Raw genomic sequence first — 19,581 nt, forward strand, 5'->3', positions numbered from 1 at the left:
ATATTGGACCACTCTTCTTTTGCAAACTGTTCCAGGTCTCTCATATTTAAAGGGTGCCTTATCCCAACAGCAATTTTAAGATCTCTCCACAGGTGTTTAATGGGATTTAGATTTGGACTCATTGCTGGCCACTTCAGAGCTCTCCAGTGTTTTGGTTCCATCCACCTGTGGGTGCTTTTTGAAGGATGTTTAGGGTTATTGTCCTGCTGGAAGACCCATGGCCAAGGATGCAAACCCAGCTTTCTAACAATGGGCCCTACATTGTGATCCAAAATCATTTGGTAGTCTTCAGATTTCATGATGCCTTACGCACAGTCAAGGTACCCAATACCAGAGGCAGCAAAAGAGCCCCGAAACATCTTTGAACATCCACCATATTTGACTGTTGGTACAGTGTTCTTTATTTAGTAGGCCTCATTCTGTTTTCAGTAAACAGTAGAATGATGATCTTCACCAAAAAAGCTCTGTCTTGATCTCATGCATCCACAAGATGTTCTCAGAAGGATTTTGTCTCTCTGGCAAACTGCATTCTAGCTTTTTTATGTTTGTGTCATCAGTAGGGTCCTCCCAGGTCTCCTGCCATAACATTTAATCTCATTTAGATGTTGACAGATAGTCCACGTTGACACTGATGCATAGTTACATGTATTTATCCACAATTTTGAAAAGGTGCCTACAATTTTGTCTGGCCTTTTTTATTATTTGTGTGTGAAATTATGTCCAATTTGTCTTTCTTTTTCGTTTTTTTGTGTTGTTCCAATGCACACAAAGGAAATAAATATGTATAATAAAGCATATGTAATTACATTCATTTTCTGGAAATAATGTCATGGATACCAGTACTTATAGCAATTATTGTATGTATCTTATTAATGAATTTCTTTCTTTCTTTCTTTCTTTCTTTCTTTATTTTAAATCAGATATTTTTTTAAAAACAAACTCGAAACACTTTTCAAACCAAGGTGCAACAAAATAAGAATGAGACATTTTACAGACATAGAAACACATTCTGAGACAAGCAATTGTAAGCCGGTGGCTGGTAAAGTGCTGGAAGGGGTGTACATCTCACTCAGACTGTTCAGGTGGGTGAGATAAGAAAAATCCAGAAAAGTTTGTTCTCTGCGAACAACTTTGTTTGCTGAGCATTTTTTAAGTGCTGTGCATTGGGATGAAGTTTTAGGGAATGGTAGGTAGGCTAGTAGTGGCACTTGTCATTCCCATCCCCTCCAGTCCATACCTTGTGGACACTCCTGCGGGAACCCAGCTGTCTCAGGTTTGGCCTTGTTAGCAAGGCATAAGACGTCTGCTGGGAGAAAAGACTTTGGCAGAACTTCTCTGGAAAGCCACCAAAGAGGTTGCTATTGCTGGAGATGATCCTGACAAATCTGAATTTGGTTTCTATTCTAGGTGAGGCAACCAACTTATGTTTAGTTACAGACCAGATGGGCAGGTGTTTGTGTTGTATTTTATTTTGGTACTGCACATGCCACTGTTTGTTAGACTGAATAAAGCTCAACCGTTGAACTATGACCTTGGAGTCGGTGTCTATGCCAAACACCCAGCACCTCCAGATCCTGACGCAATATATAGATTGATTAATATAGTAATAACATTCCATGTCTTAAAATACTATAAAGACAGAGTGCAAAAACAGAACATAACAATAACCCTCCCCCTGTAACCATGGCCCCATCAACATTGATGCAATGGCCGGACAACAGTTTAACATTTTACATTATGAGGTTTCATATAAGTAGCATCAACATTAGAGCACCAGTGACATATTACATAGAATACAAGAATTCCATGGAGAATACTGGTCAGGAAGCCTCATAGCATATTCTACAAGGTTACTATTCCCTCTGGGAAGACACAGTTGCCTGACAGGAACCTTGAGGGAAGCCCCAGGGTGTTCAACCAGGCTCCTCATATTTTCTCATATTTCTAATGGTCTTTTCTCTTAATATACACCCCTCATTCCAGGCTAATGATCTAATTAATTTTAGTTTTCAGTTCCCTAAGTCTAGGTGGAAGGGAGTCCTGAAACTGAAAAGCAAATGGCTTCCTGGCCTGCTATAGAATCCTAGAAATACCCACAGCTTCAAAAGATTCCATGTCTACCCCATCTCCCTGAAGACCCAAAAGACAAGTCTTAGGGTTTGCCTGAATTGGAATGTAATATACCTTTTGAATTAATGCCAATACTTTATTCTAAAAAGTTCCTATACTAGTACATTTTCACATTTATAATAAATGGTGCCAGTGGAACCACCTCAAGATTAATACTGGGAAGATCAAGGAGATGGTAGTGGACTTCAGTATGCGGAGAAGTGCTCCAATTCCGGTGGAGATCCAAGGGAAAGACAATTATATAGTCAAGACCTATAAGTACCTGGGTGTGCTCCTCAATAACAAGCTTAACTGGGCTGATCACCTAGATGTGCTGCACAGAAAGGGTCACAGCAGGCTCTACCTTCTCAGGAGGCTGAGGGACTTTGGAGTCCAGGGGGCACTTCTTAGGGCTTTTTACAACTCTGTGGTTGTTTCAGTCATCTTCTTTGGTGTGGCCTGCTGGGGGAGCAGGATACCAGCTCTGTCCTGGGGAGCACCCAGGACCCAGTACAGGTAGTGGGTGACAGAAAGATACTGTCCGTGGTGAGCTCCATGCTGGAGAATAAATCCCACTCCATGTATGAGACCTTGACAGCACTTAGCAGCACTGTCAGTGACCAATTGCTTAACTCCAAGTGTGAGAAGGAGTGCTAATTGAGATCCTTCCTCCCAACCGCGATCGGGCTACATAATCTACATCAGGCCAAGCGAAGAGCAGTTCACACAGAGAACTAAATGATCCTGAAGTCTTCTTTTTTCTTTTGCTGCTATGTCTCCTAGCGTTTTCCTCCTATTTGCTATTCTGAGTTTATATGTGTCTCCTTCTGTAATATATTACTGTGATTATCCTCTATCTGTATTATCATGCTACTGTAACACATTGCAATTTCCCCATGGTGGGACTATTAAAGGATTATCTTATCTTATTATCTTAAATGAGCATTATCTTACACTTAGGATAATTGGCATCGTATTACCATACTGCCCAGCTGACTGTCTGCTACAATCTATGTAGCAGATATAAGTGTGATAGCCTCTGAGCTTCACACACAGAGAGAACTGAGAGGTCAATTACAGAATTTCCTGCCACTTCTCTTCGTTGCCTATATCTTTCATCCACTTCAAACATAAAGTGTCTGGAAACTTTTCCAAATGAGCAGTGATCAATTGTTTATATCCTGAGAATATCAGATTCTTGGTTGTATCATATTGTATTACCATCTCAATAGAGGAGTTAGTGTTTACGGACAAATCAGACAGGCAGAGCTGTTCCATATATGCATGCCGGAGCTGTACATACTGAAAAAAGAATCTGTGAGGCAGAGAAAATTCAGTTTGGAATTGCTCCAAACTTTTGAATTCTCCTTCCTGTTATAGTACAAGATAGACAACTCTCTCCTCCAAGCCCTCAAAACCCATCCGTTTATAGAACTCCCCTCCTTATAATACTCTTCTATGTACGAGCACTGTGAGTAGAGGGAGGGGGCGTTCCTCCCCGCTCACACTGTACAGCGCGATAGGCGTTGCCGTGGAGAAGGACGTTCCTGACTGACCGTCTGGAACGCCCTTCTGACTGTAAAGAGCTACGGTACCAGGACCGATAGCGCTTTACCCGGGGCACAGATTGGGAAAGCCATGTAATAAACCAATGCATTGGGAAAAGTTAATTCCCCTTTATCCTTAGCATGCTGGAGTGTCTCTAATTTGAGTCTATGTTATTGTTTTTGCCATATCAGTTCTCGAAACAAGCTATGAAACTTCCAAACATAAGACATTGAGATCCATACCAGTCAATTGTATCAAAATGATTTTTATGAGGTTAGCCATGCTAATGACAATGGAAGGCAATGGAAGACAATAGAATGCTTCTACTTTATGCCTAAGCACTAGCAGCGGATCTAAATTATGCGACAAATACTCCTGCAGTGTAACACTGATCATAACCCAGAGATACTTAAAATATCTATCACCTGTATTTGGGTATGGGACAGCATTAATGTTGCGGGTAGGGGATCCACTGGCAAAAAAACTGATTTAGCCCAGTTGTTGAGTAGACCAGTCTAGGTAATAAATTCAGATATGAGAAACATAACTGGAGAAAATGAAGACTCTACATCACCAAAATATAACAACATGTCATTTGCATAGAGGGACACTTGCTTCTCCATGGTCATACTCCTAAATCATACAATGTTCAGAGTGGAGCATATCATAGAAACCAAAGTCGCAATGGTCAAAGCATAAAGGAGGGTCAACAAGAGGCACCTTTGCCAGACGCCCCTGCCCAACACTATTGGATCATTTACCCTCAGTTGAGCCATTGGTGACTTATGAAGCAGGTACACACAGGCCATAAACCTTTGTCCGAACCCCATCAACTTCAAGACAGCCCACTCAACGCTGTCAAAGGCCTTGCCAGCATCAAGGAACAAGATAGCCTTCATCCCAGAGTCTCCAGAACTAAGCTGCAGATTCAGATAAAAGTGCCATAAGTACATATGAGGTGGAGCCCATACTATATATTTCACATAAGGGTCCAAGAGCTTTAATTTGCCCCTTTCTCACACATTATAGGAATTCATACAGTACTTCCTTCAGATGATCCTTACTTTATAAATCTCCAGATTAACGGCTCTCCCACAGATTCCTTGGAAGTGTCTTATTTCCTAGTAAGTTTACTTGTCACGTATGAAAGCGTGCAGAATATAGAATGAATTCCTAGCAACCTGATATCTAAGAAGTGAACTAGAGTGGGAGGTTCTGAATTCAGATTAAAAAATGTACAGTCTCCCTGCAAACTATGTCAAGCATTCATATGCATGGTTTACACATCTGCAACCCAGATGACATAGGGACCCCACTTTATATATAATTGTATCTCATTGAAATCTGTTCCATATACAGTCCTCACAGTGGATAACCTATTGCCATAAGCCTGACATACCATAAGTAGTTAAAATTGGCACATATCATCACTCCACTATTGCAGCCAAACATTAGGCCATGAATTTATGGCAGAACTAAAGTGTATATATCTGTTTACATGGATGAGTAAAACTTGCTTGTCTATTCCATGGACATCACTCATACACACACAAGTGTATTTTTTTTTTTTTTTTATCTGTGTGCTATTTTCTTTCATTCATTTTTTTGTACATGGACCCATCTATTTTTATGGCTCCATGTACACAAACATGTTTTTCAGGGGTCTGTGAGCTCATGGCAGGTCCTATTCCTATCTGTTTTGCAGTCTGGGCTCATTCATTCAATTGTCTGGGACAGTAGAGACACAGACGGCACTCAAATGCCATTTATTTGTCATCCATGCTATTTTTCACAGACCTGTACATGACTCACAGTAATATTCATGTAGCTTTAGATGGGAACTTCAGTATGGACAGTGACTGAGTCAAATTATCACTTTAGTCTATGACCTTCTATAATAATAATAATAATAATAATAATAATAATAATAATAATAAATAAACTGATTAATAAGCCAGATATCAGCTAACACAGATTTTATAGAGGGTCAATATAATGTTAACATTCTATGGCTGTATATGGTATGTATGCTATGAAATGGTAAAGCAGGATTAACCCTTAAAGGGGTATTCCCATGTACATAATCATATCTATATTTGTAGATAATTAAAAGTTAAACATTTTTGCAAATATAAGTACTATATATAAGTACTATATATATATATATATATATATATATATATATATATATATATATATATATATATATATATAGTCTGATAGGCACCTCTTGCTCTGTAATTTGCTGTCCACACATTGCATTTTCAACGTAACAGGTATTCACTAATATAATCCAGATGAAGTGCCCCTGGTAGATTTATAGGAAAGCAAACACATCACAGGAAGGTTTTTCTAAAGTCATATGCCAAAAATTCCCATTCGGTGTGTAAACATCACAAAAATAGTATGCATGCTGTACAGAATAGTAGAAATGAAGTCAACTCCTCAGCCTGTATATATTCTGAAATGATATAAAATCGCGTCACTTAGACTTCACCCATCCGGATCAGAAACTGTATACATTGCTAAATACTGACTAGTATGTGTTGCATTGTGTTGCATCTCAGTTAGAATATTATCCCAGATATTAAATGAAACAAAGCTGCAGAAATGAATCCCTGCAATGTAAAGCAGTATATACGTATCCACACATATCATTTCAATACATTGCAATACATGTTACAATGTTACAATAGTCATACTCAAGACAGATACTTACAGCTTCTTCTCTCCCTCTCAGCTGAACTGCTAGTGGCTTCCAGGGACGGTTCCCAGTTACATACTGGAGTCAGTGAGCAATGTTTCAGTAATTCAAGTCTTGTCAGATTTTGGCTCTCAGGCAGAGCAGCTTTGTTATTCTTCACATTTATCCTAATGCCTGTCCCTCAAATAGCAATAACGGATGTTTATGTTCAGGTCCTAAACTTGCAAATTACAGAGAAAAGCATAGATTTAATGAAGAATGTAAAGTTCAGATGGTTTCCTTTTAACTGTAGCCAGGACCCAAAGGGCTAGCTTTTGGAATTTCAGTGGCTGGAGAAATGAATGGAATGTGTCTCCTAGTGCACAGTTGTAAAGAGGATGTAAAGATATATAGATACAATTTCAGGCCTTTTTTTTTCTTCCAGTTCTTTACTATATCCCCATCACTAAGTCATAAGAAATCCTCAAATAGAGTATTATAGTGTTTGAATGTTTCTGATGTGCAATCCTATAACCACAGGCAAATACAAGTACAGACAAAAAGATACATTACAGAGCAATAGTCAATTTACACAATGGGACTGAGGGCCCTGCTTGAAAGAGCTTACAATCTATGAGGTAGAGGGGGTGACATAAGAGGTAGTAGGGCTTTACTTAAGAAGGACATCTCAGTTTGTGACTAATGTCAAAACTGAAAAAAAAAATAGACTATATCTCATTTACTAGGGCAATTTAGAATATCAAAACTAAACATGTAGACTCAGGCTAGGACTGGCCCACCAGGTACTGGTGAATTCCCCTGTGGGCACCATGTACCCCTCCATTAGCCCCCAATTTAATGTCCCCATCCAACTACCCCCACGGTTTAATGTCACCCTATAGATGCCCCAGTTTAATGTCCCCCTTTAAAACCTAAAGGGGTATTCCCATAACCCTTGTTCACCAACCTGCAGGCTGTCTGCTCTGTTCACTTCCTGGTTTTCTCGGCACATTGGTGGGCGGGGTTTCACTTGCTATGTTTGCAGTCAGTAATGAGGGATTGGTTGTAAATGCATTACCACAGTATGAAGCTGATGTAGAAGCTGATGTAGCAGAGCTGGATTTGAGTCATCTTGCATTACATACAGAGGTAACGGACTCCTTATCTCAGCCCTTATCAGCCAAATTCAATTAAACCAGAATCAGAAATGCCGGAGCTCTCACCTCCCCCCTCCCCTATCTGAGGAGCTCCATTACTTGTCAGACATAAACAGCTCAGAGCTGCTGCCGAGCACCCAGTCCCTCCCTGCCGCCCTGAGAGCAGGGAGCTACATCACTTGGGAACTGAGCAGATAAGCCCCATGGCCATAGCACCTGAGTGTAAACAATGAAGTGAATAAATTAAGATAGCGGCCAAACAAAACAGTTTTGATAAAGCAATGTATTTAGGAAAAGTCTTAAATCCACATAAACTAGCAGTATAGATAGGATGCTTTTCATGGGACATCCCCTTTAAGTTTAAACTGGGGCACCAGGAGAAGAACTTCATACTGTAGGGTAATTGGGGGCGCACAATGGGTGGCTGTAGGAGCATTATACTGTGTGGGGGCACACAGAAAAATGGATCAGAGTGGGCGGGATTAACATAGAAGTGGGTGGAGCTAAATGTGCCATGGCGTGCCGCACATACTGTTCCTCTATCTGTCCTTTGAAAGTTGGGAGGTACGATCAAACAATGCAGCTAGTCCACAGTTAGGAGCAATTATCCAGAGCACAGGAGTGAAGCTCTTTTCAGCTAATTGCCATTAGAATAAATTGCTGATTTTGATGAAAATGGAGCTGCAATGCAGAAAAAGAAAGGCATCTTTGGGTCCAGGTAGCCACAGTTCTGGACCCTCCTCCTCTCTCTTTATGGATTTTGAAGGTCAATGGGCTTATGCACATGGAGAACCTCACATCTTTTCTAAATGATACAACCAAAGTATTCAATAAAACATGGTACTACTGGTTCCAGCGGTCTGCCGAATAACAATCGCTTTTTGACTATACAGCTCTGCCACGGGGACCTTAGGATGCATCACTGTTCATATAGTTGCATATCACCCCTAATCTACACTCACCGGCCACTTTATTAGGTACACCTGTCCAACTGCTCGTTAACACTTAATTTCTAATCAGCCAATCACATGGCGCCAACTCAGTGCATTTAGGCATGTAGACATGGTCAAGACAATCTCCTGCAGTTCAAACCGAGCATCAGTATGGGGAAGAAAGGTGATTTGAGTGCCTTTGAACGTGGCATGGTTGTTGGTGCCAGAAGGGCTGGTCTGAGTATTTCAGAAACTGCTGATCTACTGGGATTTTCACGCACAACCATCTCTAGGGTTTACAGAGAATGGTCCGAAAAAGAAAAAACATCCAGTGAGCGGGAGTTCTGTGGGCAGAAATGCGTTGTTGATGCCAGAGGTCAGAGGAGAATGGCCAGACTGGTTCGAGCTGATAGAAAGGCAACAGTGACTCAAATAGCCACCCGTTACAACCAAGGTAGCCAGAAGAGCATCTCTGAACGCACAGTACGTCGAACTTTGAGGCAGATGGGCTACAGCAGCAGAAGACCACACCGGGTGCCACTCCTTTCAGCTAAGAACAGGAAACTGAGGCTACAATTTGCACAAGCTCATCGAAATTGGACAATTGAAGATTGGAAAAACGTTGCCTGGTCTGATGAGTCTCGATTTCTGCTGCGACATTCGGATGGTAGGGTCAGAATTTGGCGTCAACAACATGAAAGCATGGATCCATCCTGCCTTGTATCAACGGTTCAGGCTGGTGGTGGTGGTGTCATGGTGTGGGGAATATTTTCTTGGCACTCTTTGGGCCCCTTGGTACCAATTGAGCATCGTTGCAACGCCAAAGCCTACCTGAGTATTGTTGCTGACCATGTCCATCCCTTTATGACCACAATGTACCCAACATCTGATGGCTACTTTCAGCAGGATAATGCGCCATGTCATAAAGCTGGAATCATCTCAGACTGGTTTCTTGAACATGACAATGAGTTCACTGTACTCCAATGGCCTCCACAGTCACCAGATCTCAATCCAATAGAGCATCTTTGGGATGTGGTGGAACGGGAGATTCGCATCATGGATGTGCAGCCGACAAATCTGCGGCAACTGTGTGATGCCATCATGTCAATATGGACCAAAATCTCTGAGGAATGCTTCCAGCACCTTGTTGAATCTATGCCACGAAGAATTGAGGCAGTTCTGAAGGCAAAAGGGGGTCCAACCCGTTACTAGCATGGTGTACCTAATAAAGTGGCCGGTGAGTGTACCTCCCCCTTCCCCCATTCTCTTCCTCACAATGATTACCGTTGCTCCAGCCTGGGCGTCTTGGTTGGGTGTCTTTGCCTGGTTGAGGCAATTAATAGGGCCAAGCAAGGTCCCACCCTTTATTTATTATTTTTACTTACTTTCCTTGCTTTTTTCCTCCCTCCTTTCTTATTCATTCCTTGTCCCTCTCCCTTCTCTGTCTACCCTTATACATCTCTCTCCCCCTCCCTTCTCTCCTTACTAGTTCCCTCTTCTTACTCAAACTCTGCTTCCAAATATGTATGTAACCTTTATAATGAAAAATATAATTTCATCAATTACACCACACAACAAAAAAAACCTTTTAGTCTGCTACTAGGCAAAAACCATTTGCCCTACACTAAATCGAGTATGCGGATTCCAAATCTGAAGTCAGAATTGTTGTAACACGTAACACAAATTTTGCTGTGGATAAGTATACCTAAATGAATTAGGCACTTGGAAAGCATTGAACAATTTTGAACAAAATGAGTTTTACTCCAACAATTACCTGACCTACATGAAAGTTTTTGTATTAAATAGTGTATGGAAATGTAATGGAATAACAAAATTTCAAAAAGTCTAATTTTTCAGTTTAAAAGTCTTACTTGAGCAAGGCCCAGGACTGTTAAAAATGCTTCAGGCATCTGCTTTTGTGTTTGCGAATGGTCATATTTTTCTGTTGAAAAAAACAACAGTAATCCCCCATCATGTTGGGATTCCAACGGCCTTGATATCTGTTCTCCATTGTAGAAATATCTTTAGGGAACCGCTCTCCTGCCTACTGGAAACATATAATATTCAATATAGCAGCACAGAATTGCAGATTAGAAATCACTCTAGATTTAACTCGGAGACTTTAATATCCCATGAAATTGTACAAATAATTTTTATAGGCACTCGTATAAATTGGTGACTTGTGGACATTGGATTCTGATGTGAACCCAGCCACTAGGGGCCAATGATACATGGTAGGCCACCACAAATAAAACTTTAAATTCCCTGCTGTGAATATTTACAAGGAAGATCACACATCACATCAGAAACCTCTTCTAAGACGCTCCCAATAATTACAGTAGGCACTTCTGGCACAACTTGCCAAGCAGGCTGGAAAACATTCTAACTACAGCGGATGGCCTATATCTTTGTAAGTACTCTTTAATATAATGTTTCCCCAGCAAAATTATTGTTGCCATATATATTGATCCAATGATATTGATAATTAGAAATAGGAAACTCATTTGGCCCATACAGTCCCTAAACTCTCTCAACATTAATATGAATATTTTTAGATATGAAGTGTGTTGTGACAAGTGGCAGTAATAAATCTATTTCTATCATGTACTGTATGACTCTCAGTTATAAGCAGCACATGCATGAGAGTAAGTGAATAAGTTACTTGATACTGACTACTGTTATTTAGCCTACTGTCTCCTAGTATACCTAAATCCTTCTTCGTATCAGTTTTCTCCACTTGCCTCCTTGTTATAGTGAAACTGTTACCCCTGGTAGAGTGTGTAATCTTACATAACTGCAATAAAGGTCAGCTTCATGTCCTTGTCTACTTGTTGGCCTGACTAAATACATTTGCAGCAAATTACTTCATTTTTTTTTTTAAAGAACTTTAAGTCATTTTGTGTAAACAAAAAAAAATAATTTTTTTTAGGAATTTTGAAGCTGCTCATAAAGGAAAACAGAAAACGCGTATTTGTGAATGGAGAAAGGACAGGAAGCGATATTTTGTTTTGTGAAGGGTCAGACATTCTCTGGGTGGCCCAATATGCTAGTGAGTATTAGGTTTAGAATGGGATGTTCTCCAACAAGGCTTAGATTTTGTTTGGGTTAAACAACAGAAACAGAAAATACATTGCAGATGCAGTTTTATACTTTTTTTTTTTAGTATTGCTGAAATCAATAGGTGAAACAGATACCAGGAATAATGCTACAAGTGGAACATTCTGGTCTATAAAAAGTATCATATGAATGGCTGTTTTCTTAAAAGGAGTTTACCACCTCAACCAAGTATATTCAACTGGCACCATCATGTTATAGAGCACATTACAGTGAGAGACAACATATATTTGTTATGTATGTCACTTTGACATAGTTGGTGGGCCTTCAGTAGTACTGCTTTTACCACTCAGACCCCTGACACCTTCGGCCTGTGCCACCCTGTGCAGTGAGAGTTGATCCTCCAACTGCTATAACATCACCCATCCTACCTGAGCAACAAGCACAGTGCCCCTAAGGCTGAAGGCCTGCACCACAGGGCACCAATTGAGTCATCAAATGTATTATTATTTATTTCTCTTACATGTATAGCACCAACATATTCTGCAGTGCTTCACAGACCGTGTCTGTCACTATCCCATATGGGGTCCACAATCTAAATTCCTATCAGTTTGTCTTTGAAGTGTTGGAAGAAATCGACGCATACATGGGGAGTACATAGAAAATGCTGTACGAAAGTTGTGCTTGGTTCGATTTGAACCAAGATCCTAACCACTAAGCCACCATGTTGCTTGGCAGCTTTAAAGTTGTTTTTCTCCAGATCTATGACATGGTATTTATCAGTGCTCTGCCACACAATGGTGACAGTTGAATATGCTTGGGGAGGTTAGTTACGGGTTAATTTTTACATTAAGAATCTAAAAGAAAAAATGGGTTGTGCTCTGTTGGATATCTTCCATGTCGGGGAAACACAACTTATTTTGTTGCATTTTTTTGAGCCAAAGACATGAATGAATTGATCAGAAGGTAGAAGTTTTGTAACCATTCTTGGCTTTGGCTCAAAAAACTGCAGCAAAATCTACAACAAAAAAGTTGCATTTCCTCAACATGGGTCCTCAGTTTTAAGACGGAATTATTCTTTACCTGCTTTTACAGAACGTGTAGACAGTGCTGTATGGAGGCAACGTATGGCAGTATGTAGACTTCTTGCATAGACTGCAAATGGAGTAACAGGATCTGAAGTATAGTCCAGGACAGACATGCTGTCCTTCAGTTCCTCGCAAGCCATATAGCATTGTTAAAAGAGTTGATAAGGTTTAAGGCCTCTTGGATTTCCCTAGCAGTATAATACCACTCCATGTGTCATCCGTGCTGTTTTTACTTACCCATACACTGCACGCTGGGGGAGTTCACACTATCATTACTAAAGTCCATTGCTGCCTTCCTTCGTAGAAAGAAAGCAATGGACATTAACTGTCACAGAGAATGGTCACAGGTTGATTGTGTTCGTTCCCATTGACACTAATATAAACAACATGAAGGACGTTAACCTCTGTCATATTTTTTTACATTAGTGTCAATGGGAATGAACACAATCAGTCTGTGACAGTTAATGGCCATTGCTGTCATCCTATGACGGAAGGTAGCAATGGACTTTAGTAACGATAGTGTGAACTCCCCCTAACATGTACATGTAATCTAAAGAAAAAAAAAAAAAAAAACACACAAACAAAATATATAGCCACAACTTGATGCTTCTTCATTCTAACAAATCATTGGATATAAAGTACAGATAAGATATTCATTGTGTTGCATCGTTTTTGGTCTTTCTGTTCTTAGTATCAATATTAAAAAAATTGTATTACAATACAGTAGTTATCTGCAAAAAAAGCTTGCACATGACCATAGATTTTCGCAATTGCAGATAAAAGTAAGGACCCATTAATTTCTATGTGCCCCTTACACATAACCTCATTGTTTGTGGCTTTGGGTCCATGCTGTACACAAGGAGTACAAATTATGAAGCATGTCTTATTTTTGCAATGTAGATGAGCCAATTGTATTGGGCTCATGCACATTGTGGTAAAGCACATCTGTAGCTTCTTTGCAATTGCGGCAGAGTTGTTAAGTGATACAGGGGAGATTCCTGTCTGTGTCACAGTGTGTGCAGTCCCTAGGCTGTTAACCTCATGTGCTCCCCAGAGTATATGGCACCCTGCATGAGGACTCAAGGGTGTTTAACTCCTGCTTCTAGCTTCCACATCATGCCCACCTCATGTGGCCCCACAGTATAAAATCCACCCCATGTGCTTCCCACAGTATATGGCCAACTCCATGTGGTCATAACATTAGTCCCTTTTTCTTTTTTGTGCCTCGGATTGCCCTGTTCTATGGGACAAGCATTCAGACAACTACAGTTAGGGCCAGAAATATTTGGACAGTGACACAATTTTCGCGAGTTGGGCTCTGCATGCCACCACATTGGTTTTGAAATGAAACCTCTACAACAGAATTCAAGTGCAGATTGTAACGTTTAATTTGAAGGGTTGAACAAAAATATCTGATAGAAAATGTAGGAATTGTACACATTTCTTTACAAACACTCCACATTTTAGGAGCTCAAAAGTAATTGAACAAATAAACATAACTAGAGATGAGCGAACACTAAAATGTTCGAGGTTCGAAATTCGATTCGAACAGCCGCTCAATGTTCGTGTGTTCGAACGGGTTTCGAACCCCATTATAGTCTATGGGGAACAGATACTCGTTAAGGGGGAAACCCAAATCCGTGTCTGGAGGGTCACCAAGTCCACTATGACACCCCAGGAAATGATGCCAACACCTCTGGAATGACACTGGGACAGCAGGGGAAGCATGTCTGGGGGCATCTAACACACCAAAGACCCTCTATTACCCCAACATCACAGCCTAACAACTACACACTTTACACACTCAATACCACCTCTCTGACAGTAGGAAAACACCTTGAAACATGTGTATTTGGCACTTGCAGTGAGGAGAGCTTGTCACCAGCAGTGAATTTGGCCCTTGTAGTAAGTTGAGGTTGGCACCAACATTTGTTTTGAAAATCAGGGTGGATTGAGCCTCTAACCAGCAGAGTTTGGGCAAATTCATGGTGGAGGGAGCCTCTAAAAACCCCAGTTTGGACCAATTCATGGTGGAGGGAGCCTCTAACCAGCCCAGTTTGGGCAAATTCATGGTGGAGGGAGCCTCTAAAAAACCCAGTTTGGACCAATTCATGGTGGAGGGAGCCTCTAACCAGCCCAGTTTGGGCAAATTCATGGTGGAGGGAGCCTCTAACCAGCCCAGTTTGGACCAATTAATGGTGGAGGGAGCCTCTAACCAGCCCAGTTTGGACCAATTAATGGTGGAGGGAGCCTCTAACCACCCCAGTTTGGACCAATTCATGGTGGAGGGAGCCTCTAAACAGCCCAGTTTGGGCAAATTCATGGTGGAGGGAGCCTCTAAAAAACCCAGTTTGGACCAATTCATGGTGGAGGGAGCCTCTAACCAGCCCAGTTTGGACCAATTAATGGTGGAGGGAGCCTCTAAACAGCCAAGTTTGGACCAATTCATGGTGGAGGGAGCCTCTAAAAACCCCAGTTTGGACCAATTCATGGTGGAGGGAGCCTCTAACCAGCCCAGTTTGGGCAAATTCATGGTGGAGGGAGCCTCTAAACAGCCCAGTTTGGGCAAATTCATGGTGGAGGGAGCCTCTAACCAGCCCAGTTTGGACCAATTAATGGTGGAGGGAGCCTCTAACCAGCCCAGTTTGGACCAATTAATGGTGGAGGGAGCCTCTAACCACCCCAGTTTGGACCAATTCATGGTGGAGGGAGCCTCTAACCAGCCCAGTTTGGACCAATTCATGGTGGAGGGAGCCTCTAAAAAACCCAGTTTGGACCAATTCATGGTGGAGGGAGCCTCTAAACAGCCCAGTTTGGGCAAATTCATGGTGGAGGGAGCCTCTAAAAACCCCAGTTTGGACCAATTCATGGTGGAGGGAGCCTCTAACCAGCCCAGTTTGGGCAAATTCATGGTGGAGGGAGCCTCTAAAAAACCCAGTTTGGACCAATTCATGGTGGAGGGAGCCTCTAACCAGCCCAGTTTGGGCAAATTCATGGTGGAGGGAGCCTCTAACCAGCCCAGTTTGGACCAATTAATGGTGGAGGGAGCCTCTAACCAGCCCAGTTTGGACCAATTAATGGTGGAGGGAGCCTCTAACCACCCCAGTTTGGACCAATTCATGGTGGAGGGAGCCTCTAAACAGCCCAGTTTGGGCAAATTCATGGTGGAGGGAGCCTCTAAAAAACCCAGTTTGGACCAATTCATGGTGGAGGGAGCCTCTAACCAGCCCAGTTTGGACCAATTAATGGTGGAGGGAGCCTCTAAACAGCCAAGTTTGGACCAATTCATGGTGGAGGGAGCCTCTAAAAACCCCAGTTTGGACCAATTCATGGTGGAGGGAGCCTCTAACCAGCCCAGTTTGGGCAAATTCATGGTGGAGGGAGCCTCTAAACAGCCCAGTTTGGGCAAATTCATGGTGGAGGGAGCCTCTAACCAGCCCAGTTTGGACCAATTAATGGTGGAGGGAGCCTCTAACCAGCCCAGTTTGGACCAATTAATGGTGGAGGGAGCCTCTAACCAGCCCAGTTTGGACCAATTAATGGTGGAGGGAGCCTCTAACCACCCCAGTTTGGACCAATTCATGGTGGAGGGAGCCTCTAACCAGCCCAGTTTGGACCAATTCATGGTGGAGGGAGCCTCTAAAAAACCCAGTTTGGACCAATTCATGGTGGAGGGAGCCTCTAAACAGCCCAGTTTGGGCAAATTCATGGTGGAGGGAGCCTCTAAAAAACCCAGTTTGGACCAATTCATGGTGGAGGGAGCCTCTAACCAGCCCAGTTTGGACCAATTAATGGTGGAGGGAGCCTCTAAACAGCCAAGTTTGGACCAATTCATGGTGGAGGGAGCCTCTAAAAACCCCAGTTTGGACCAATTCATGGTGGAGGGAGCCTCTAACCAGCCCAGTTTGGACCAATTAATGGTGGAGGGAGCCTCTAACCAGCCCAGTTTGGACCAATTAATGGTGGAGGGAGCCTCTAACCACCCCAGTTTGGACCAATTCATGGTGGAGGGAGCCTCTAAACAGCCCAGTTTGGGCAAATTCATGGTGGAGGGAGCCTCTAAAAAACCCAGTTTGGACCAATTCATGGTGGAGGGAGCCTCTAACCAGCCCAGTTTGGACCAATTAATGGTGGAGGGAGCCTCTAAACAGCCAAGTTTGGACCAATTCATGGTGGAGGGAGCCTCTAAAAACCCCAGTTTGGACCAATTCATGGTGGAGGGAGCCTCTAACCAGCCCAGTTTGGACCAATTAATGGTGGAGGGAGCCTCTAACCAGCCCAGTTTGGACCAATTAATGGTGGAGGGAGCCTCTAACCACCCCAGTTTGGACCAATTCATGGTGGAGGTAGCCTCTAAACAGCCCAGTTTGGGCAAATTCATGGTGGATGGAGCCTCTAAAAAACCCAGTTTGGACCAATTCATGGTGGAGGGAGCCTCTAACCAGCCCAGTTTGGACCAATTAATGGTGGAGGGAGCCTCTAAACAGCCAAGTTTGGACCAATTCATGGTGGAGGGAGCCTCTAAAAACCCCAGTTTGGACCAATTCATGGTGGAGGGAGCCTCTAACCAGCCCAGTTTGGGCAAATTCATGGTGGAGGGAGCCTCTAAACAGCCCAGTTTGGGCAAATTCATGGTGGAGGAAGCCTCTAACCAGCCCAGTTTGGACCAATTAATGGTGGAGGGAGCCTCTAACCAGCCCAGTTTGGACCAATTCATGGTGGAGGGAGCCTCTAACCAGCCCAGTTTGGACCAATTAATGGTGGAGGGAGCCTCTAACCACCCCAGTTTGGACCAATTCATGGTGGAGGGAGCCTCTAACCAGCCCAGTTTGGACCAATTCATGGTGGAGGGAGCCTCTAAAAAACCCAGTTTGGACCAATTCATGGTGGAGGGAGCCTCTAAACAGCCCAGTTTGGGCAAATTCATGGTGGAGGGAGCCTCTAAAAAACCCAGTTTGGACCAATTCATGGTGGAGGGAGCCTCTAACCAGCCCAGTTTGGACCAATTAATGGTGGAGGGAGCCTCTAAACAGCCAAGTTTGGACCAATTCATGGTGGAGGGAGCCTCTAAAAACCCCAGTTTGGACCAATTCATGGTGGAGGGAGCCTCTAACCAGCCCAGTTTGGACCAATTAATGGTGGAGGGAGCCTCTAACCAGCCCAGTTTGGACCAATTAATGGTGGAGGGAGCCTCTAACCACCCCAGTTTGGACCAATTCATGGTGGAGGGAGCCTCTAAACAGCCAAGTTTGGACCAATTCATGGTGAAGGGAGCCTCTAAAAACCCGTTTGGACCAATTCATGGTGGAGGGAGCCTCTAACCAGCCCAGTTTGGGCAAATTCATGGTGGAGGGAGCCTCTAAACAGCCCAGTTTGGGCAAATTCATGGTGGAGGGAGCCTCTAACCAGCCCAGTTTGGACCAATTAATGGTGGAGGGAGCCTCTAACCAGCCCAGTTTGGACCAATTAATGGTGGAGGGAGCCTCTAACCACCCCAGTTTGGACCAATTCATGGTGGAGGGAGCCTCTAAACAGCCAAGTTTGGACCAATTCATGGTGGAGGGAGCCTCTAAAAACCCCAGTTTGGACCAATTCATGGTGGAGGGAGCCTCTAACCAGCCCAGTTTGGACCAATTAATGGTGGAGGGAGCCTCTAAACAGCCAAGTTTTGGGAAATTGATGGTGGAGGGAGCCTCTAACCAGCCCAGTTTGGACCAATTCATGGTGGAGGGAGCCTCTAAACAGCCCAGTTTGGGCAAATTCATGGTGGAGGGAGCCTCTAAAAAACCCAGTTTGGACCAATTCATGGTGGAGGGAGCCTCTAACCAGCCCAGTTTGGACCAATTAATGGTGGAGGGAGCCTCTAACCAGCCCAGTTTGGACCAATTAATGGTGGAGGGAGCCTCTAACCACCCCAGTTTGGACCAATTCATGGTGGAGGGAGCCTCTAAACAGCCAAGTTTGGACCAATTCATGGTGAAGGGAGCCTCTAAAAACCCGTTTGGACCAATTCATGGTGGAGGGAGCCTCTAACCAGCCCAGTTTGGGCAAATTCATGGTGGAGGGAGCCTCTAAACAGCCCAGTTTGGGCAAATTCATGGTGGAGGGAGCCTCTAACCAGCCCAGTTTGGACCAATTAATGGTGGAGGGAGCCTCTAACCAGCCCAGTTTGGACCAATTAATGGTGGAGGGAGCCTCTAACCACCCCAGTTTGGACCAATTCATGGTGGAGGGAGCCTCTAAACAGCCAAGTTTGGACCAATTCATGGTGGAGGGAGCCTCTAAAAACCCCAGTTTGGACCAATTCATGGTGGAGGGAGCCTCTAACCAGCCCAGTTTGGACCAATTAATGGTGGAGGGAGCCTCTAAACAGCCAAGTTTTGGGAAATTCATGGTGGAGGGAGCCTCTAACCAGCCCAGTTTGGACCAATTCATGGTGGAGGGAGCCTCTAAACAGCCCAGTTTGGGCAAATTCATGGTGGAGGGAGCCTCTAAAAAACCCAGTTTGGACCAATTCATGGTGGAGGGAGCCTCTAACCAGCCCAGTTTGGACCAATTAATGGTGGAGGGAGCCTCTAACCAGCCCAGTTTGGACCAATTAATGGTGGAGGGAGCCTCTAACCACCCCAGTTTGGACCAATTCATGGTGGAGGGAGCCTCTAAACAGCCAAGTTTGGACCAATTCATGGTGGAGGGAGCCTCTAAAAACCCCAGTTTGGACCAATTCATGGTGGAGGGAGCCTCTAACCAGCCCAGTTTGGGCAAATTCATGGTGGAGGGAGCCTCTAAACAGCCCAGTTTGGGCAAATTCATGGTGGAGGGAGCCTCTAAAAAACCCAGTTTGGACCAATTCATGGTGGAGGGAGCCTCTAACCAGCCCAGTTTGGACCAATTAATGGTGGAGGGAGCCTCTAAACAGCCAGGTTTGGACCAATTCATGGTGGAGGGAGCCTCTAAAAACCCCAGTTTGGACCAATTCATGGTGGAGGGAGCCTCTAACCAGCCCAGTT

The 19,581-nt window shown here is 43.4% G+C and overlaps 1 protein-coding gene across 2 annotated transcripts in view; it reads right to left on the reverse strand.

The window, feature by feature from the left end:
• Positions 1-19,581, reverse strand: part of FHL5 (four and a half LIM domains 5) — a 375,977-nt gene that overhangs the window by 39,185 nt on the left and 317,211 nt on the right. Inside the window, exon 1 of one of the 2 annotated variants that reach the window (XM_075268223.1) lies at positions 6,377-6,462. The exons of the other annotated variant lie outside the window; for it this stretch is intronic. The gene's annotated coding sequence lies outside the window, so the exon portion shown is untranslated. Of the gene's footprint in view, positions 1-6,376; positions 6,463-19,581 lie in introns of those variants that run through there. 2 annotated transcript variants of the gene reach the window in all.

This window comes from Leptodactylus fuscus, chromosome 3 (genome assembly GCF_031893055.1).
Source record: "Leptodactylus fuscus isolate aLepFus1 chromosome 3, aLepFus1.hap2, whole genome shotgun sequence".
NCBI classification, from domain to species: Eukaryota; Metazoa; Chordata; class Amphibia; order Anura; family Leptodactylidae; genus Leptodactylus; species Leptodactylus fuscus.